Consider the following 5,453-nt stretch of genomic DNA (forward strand, 5'->3'; position numbering starts at 1 on the left):
ACATATGCATGTGTATAGATAGATGCACAGAAAGATCAGAACTTACAAGTATCTCGTCCATATTTTTAACTTAAAAAACCATGTAAGTATATGTGTGTGTGTGTGTGTGTGTTCATAAAAAAAATGGAAGATATATATACAGACATGAAAATGGGAGTACAAATTAAATTATATAACCCACGAAAACACTGAATCTCAATGATGAAGTGGAGCCTGAAAGAGGGGGGTATGTAGGGTATATATGTCGATGAAAATGAGCACTAGAGAAACAAGTAAGTATTACTTTACGTATCTAGTTAAGTACTCTTGGCCTGTTGGATAAATATTTAGACTGTAGATAAAACTTAAAAAAAAAAAACAAAAAACAAAAGTGGGCATAAACTTTGCAAGACTTAGTCACGGAGAAAAGCTTCAAAAGGGCCCAAAATAGCAAGTGAGGGATCAAAACAAGGAACCTGAAACCCTAGGAGACCCCCTTCTCCACCTTCCCGGGTCACTTGATATGCGAGGACTGGTCGTGGCCTTGTCAATTCCATCCCCCATGCCGCCCACTTGAAAATGCTTGTAGAAGACGCAACCTTTATCAACATCTACCATTACTGGCGGTCAGAAGTTCATTTTCTCATTCTCAAAGTGGCTATTGTTCCTTTGATAAAAGAAAGAATGACTTGGTCAGTGAGGTTTAAAGATTTTGGTATATTTGGTACCGTGGATTACGATGGATAACTGTTGTGGGCACACCAACAGCCCACCCACACACCACCCGCCTTACAAATCCAACCAAATAATCATCGCACCTCTAGTATTCATTCCCCATGGTAACCCTAGTGAGCCTCTACTAAGTACTAAGAGTATTTATACCCCTAACACCCTTCAATGTTTCAGCACTCAAACCATCTTCTCCTTTCCTTCCCTTGTCTTCCCATTGAGTCTTTTTCTTGAGGCTTTTTATTTTGTTGAGTAAATAGTTCTCCGTGTTCTCTTGAATCTTTCTTTAGCACTTGTCGGTTTGTGCTTAAGAACAGGCGCCAGTAATAGCTTTTTGTACCAAGTGGGTCTAACTTATTTCCCACTCCTGGACATGGGCTTAAACTTTTAAAGCTTTTTTTATTTATCGTTCGTTATACTTTTTTTCCCTTCACTTTCCCCTCATTGGATAGATTTAGGGTTTGGATTAGGGTTACCTTTGTTAAAGAAAAATAAAGGTAGGAGAGAAAAAGTCCTAATTAGCCAAATAGCTCTCTACTCTGGTCTTTCCCATTTGTTTTGTCTTCTCTTTTGCATGGGGATAGTGAGATGATGATGGTTGCGAAGATCTAAAAGAAATTAACGAAACCAGTCACTGTTTGCCTATGGAGCATCATCAAGATTCACAAGCATTATTAGGGCTAGTGTGTGGTGATGATGGTGGCTTTTGGTGGTCCCTTTTTTTCAATCCAATAGCCCTTTGAATTGGGAATCTTGATGATGCTGCAGCGGCAATAAATGGCTTATTTATCTCCTTTTCTCCAACTTTACCGGCTCCCAAAGATGAAGGTAAACTCACTAAATACTTTGAAATTGAAATATATACCTTTTTTTTTTACTCAGTTAAATTATTAAACAGCATTCTTGGAGCTTATGTTTCGGTTCACTACTTAACTTGTTGTAGCTATTTTCAGTCTTTGATACCTATTAGGGTTTTGTGTTGTTTAACCCGAACTTGCACCAGGGTTTTGGTAATAGGGTGTAAATCTCTGTGTTCACTGAAGAGATTTGAATTTGTTGTGATGATTCCTTTTGAGTGCTTTTATCTGACTTACTTTTTCAGGTGATTTTTTGGTGCTGTCACCACCACTTGATCTGATCTTATTAAGGATGTCTGTACTTCGGTATGAACCTGTACATCGTTAGACATCGTGGGCCTCTTTTATTTCTTGGATACATGGAGGTTCTTTTGTTCTCTCTATATATGTTTCTTCTCTTATCGTCCTTTCTTTAGATCTTGATCATCATTCCCAGCTGTGTATAATATGTGCAAGTGTTCAGATTACTGACAAAGCTTTTAATTATTCCCGGGATATGATGTGCTTGAATACACCAAGTCACACATACAATCATTTTGTTGCTCTTTTGTACATGTAGATTTTTAGAGTTTTGATTGTTCCGTTGCCTCTTCATGGAAATCTTTAGCTTGGTGACGGGATTTTCGTATTTTGCCTTTCAGTTTCTCATCAGCAATATTGTAGGTGTACATTTGAGCATTAAAAGAAGGAATTACCGTGTGTTCTTCTAACCATATTCTTGGAAACTATGTTTTGTTTTTTCAGGTTCAGGGAAGATCTTCTGATTTCTCAAAATTTCGGGGTGTGTGTGATAAAATATTCAAGAAAATATCCGTTTAATTTTAAGCTATTTGTTAGGGTTTACTAATTTTGTTGTTTATTCTTTCAGATAATAGCTTGTGCCTAGCTTGATAGGCTACTTGGTGTATAATAATACACCCATACGCGTTTAATTAACTGAGTTTTTACCAGGTACTATATATGTTTTTCTTTCTAAAGCAAAATAATTATTTTAGATACCATGGGAATGAGATACCTTAATTAGATTGACATTTGATTTTTGTTTTTGCTGTAAATAGTTAATGTATGTGCAAAAGATAAACCAATTGGCTGTCTAATTATATCTTGTGGAAGTACTGCTCACGCAATCTGAAATATACACTACTCAGGAAATTGCTCATGCCGTATATAATAATGGGAATTATTTTGTGTTGATCGATCTGGCTGAAAAGAAAGAATTTGCAGCATTGATTGTAGTTCTATTGTAGGAGCTAGATGATGAAGTGGATTGTCCGCTTTACCCTGTAGGCTTTTAATCGGTACTAGAATCCTTTCTTTTTTGACCGAAACAACCGTTTATATAAACATTTCAATATTGTCTTAAATTCTTCTACTCAACATAAATCCTTCACCTTTTGTTCTCTTTCCATTTTGGTGGCAATTGTCTTCCTTGTATATATTTATCCATTGTAATCTGATGTACATATTGCATATTCGATTATGCCAGGTAAAGTGATTTCCAAGTCATCGTAAGAAACCTGTGCTATATGATGATCAATCTTGAAAGGAACCATGTTATTGTAAGTGATTTTGTGAGTGATGGATGTCGATGACATCATTCCTGACGTACCAATTCTGTATAATGGTTTAACGTCTCCCATATCTTTTCTTAATTGTCATAAATCTTCCTGCAAGTACCAAGTACTATTCAAATTAGTTCCGCTATACAGCTGAGTATACAGATATTTTAACTAAATCCATGCATGGAATTGGAACTAATAAACTCTCATGCCCAGGCAACTAATGCCATTACAGAGCTTAATTAGAGAAAATGAAATGGAAGTTTGTATTGTATTTGGATTGCTTTATATTTGATGCTACCTATGTTTTTGGACAATTTAGGGTGTTCTGTTTTTAACGTTGGGCAATCCTGTGTTCTAGGTGTGCAGTGAAGTGCTTTGGCTGCAGAATGTTTGAGTGATGGTCAATATCTCAAGATCACTCTTTTAAACTCATGATCATCTAGTTGAACGCCTAGTGACACTTGAATTCGCGCGTTGACTTCATTTATAACAAGGGTTTGGATTGAGCCTGCTGTGTTATCTGAAAGAATAAACAACAAAATTAGTAAACCCTAATATTTAGCTGAAGTTTTGTAATTTGCGTGAGATTCAAGTCAAATGATGTTATTTGCAATGTTTACCTTCATAAGATGAATTTCTTGTTCTTCTTGCGTTTGCATTACAGCAATTGACTTGAAGCCGGCGAGTTGGATAGCATCCGCTCATCAAAGCAGACAACATCATGTTAATTCAATATATATGGATAGATTCTAATAAATATTCAGTTACTATCATCATTATTTTTTTCTTAGCTAGTAGTTAAAAATGGTGGAAAATCTATCTTTTTTATGTCAATTAGAGCGTAATTGATACCAAGCAAATGTCTAATAATTGATTGAAAAGAAAAGAAAACGCAGAAATAATCGAAGCAGCATGGACGAATTCGAAATTTCAAAATAAAAAGGTTGTGATTTTCTTGGATCCTTCTCCCCTCAAGTATAATTCTCCAAGAATGATTAAGTCGATTAGTGACAAGTAATTTAAAATTATCTCTCAACTGATAAATATTCAACTTATTTTTTACAATTCTTTAACCCTCAAGACACTATATATATATATATGTCGTTATCCTCACAAAATTAACTAAGGATTCAAGCAAATTTCCGCCAACTCTTTCTCTTTCTTTTTGTCCGTATAAAATAAATTCATTTTCCAATTTCGAACAGAAGATGAGCAATAAACAAATTAACCAAAAACCTTGAATAAAGTTCATTTTATCAAGTGATCTCATAGCGCCAACAAACAGATTGAGTGTTAATAAGTGATGAATTTTGGCGACTTGAGTTCTCGACAGCGAAAATCTTTATCAACATATGAAGAAATCGAGTCGATAATATTAACGGAACTTTTGAAGTTTTGTTCGTGTAGTCTTCTTCTATTCCCTTTTTTAGTATTGAAAACACGTGTTATATAAGGAAAAGAGAAATCTCGAAGGATTGACGGAGATTTTCTCTTAGATTTCTAGTTTCGAACTTGAAAGCTAAACTTATTTAAAATCTTCTGAATGTATCATTCTAATACGAAGAATGTGTCACTAGAATCATTTAAGAAATAAATTATTTTCAATTTATGTGTAAACTGATCCGAGAAAAAAAAAAGGAAAAAAGAAAAGGAAACATTTAGAAGATGAATCAAAAGAGGTTATGGTAGTTATTAGTTGTATTGTTGTGTTTTTATACCAGACATCATTAACCTAATTAACTGATCGAATAAAATGGAGGAAACTAAAACTCGAGGGAAGCCCGTTCCGAACACGCAGAACTATTTTAGTACAAAGTTGATGAAGGTCTCGTTTGGGAATGTGGCTGTGGCTGTGTTTTTAAAAAATTTTAAAAATTTTTTTTATTAAAATTTAATATGGTTTGTATGTTTTGGATCGTTTTGATGTGCTGATATCAAAAATAATTTTTAAAAAATAAAAAAACATCGTTGGCATGTATTTTAGCACGAAAAGTTATTTGAAAAGCATCCGCAATTACACTAACAAACACGGCCGAAAAATTATGGCTTACACGTTGTTACAAGATTTTTAGGGAAGTTACAAGAAATAAAGTACTACAGTTAAATTTTCCATAATTCAACACTTCTTTTATTACTCTCTAAATAGAAAACATTACAGTGCTTAATTTAGTATTTATTTAGTATTATACAAACCGTAAAACATCTTATTTTTTTTTAATTTTTTTTCTTTTTAAAAAATTCTACCTTTTAAAGTTTTTTACTTTCAATTTTATCATTTAATATTTTATTAATTTTAAATTCGTTATTCATAATTTATTTTGTATTT

At 33.7% G+C, this 5,453-nt stretch overlaps 1 long non-coding RNA gene across 2 annotated transcripts; it reads left to right on the forward strand.

Annotated features, from left to right (window-relative positions):
- Positions 1-1,046: 1,046 nt before the first annotated feature.
- Positions 1,047-3,772, forward strand: LOC133696925 (uncharacterized). 2 transcript variants are annotated; one of them, XR_009842763.1, is made up of 5 exons: positions 1,047-1,536; positions 1,811-2,346; positions 2,434-2,516; positions 3,052-3,124; positions 3,486-3,772. It is a non-coding gene; the product is annotated as an uncharacterized LOC133696925 (long non-coding RNA). The 2 variants fall into 2 exon arrangements; XR_009842762.1 differs by lacking the exon at positions 1,047-1,536 and having other exon boundaries at positions 1,547-2,346.
- Positions 3,773-5,453: the final 1,681 nt, after the last annotated feature.

The sequence above is a fragment of the Populus nigra genome, chromosome 6, assembly GCF_951802175.1.
Source record: "Populus nigra chromosome 6, ddPopNigr1.1, whole genome shotgun sequence".
Lineage (NCBI taxonomy): Eukaryota > Viridiplantae > Streptophyta > Magnoliopsida > Malpighiales > Salicaceae > Populus > Populus nigra.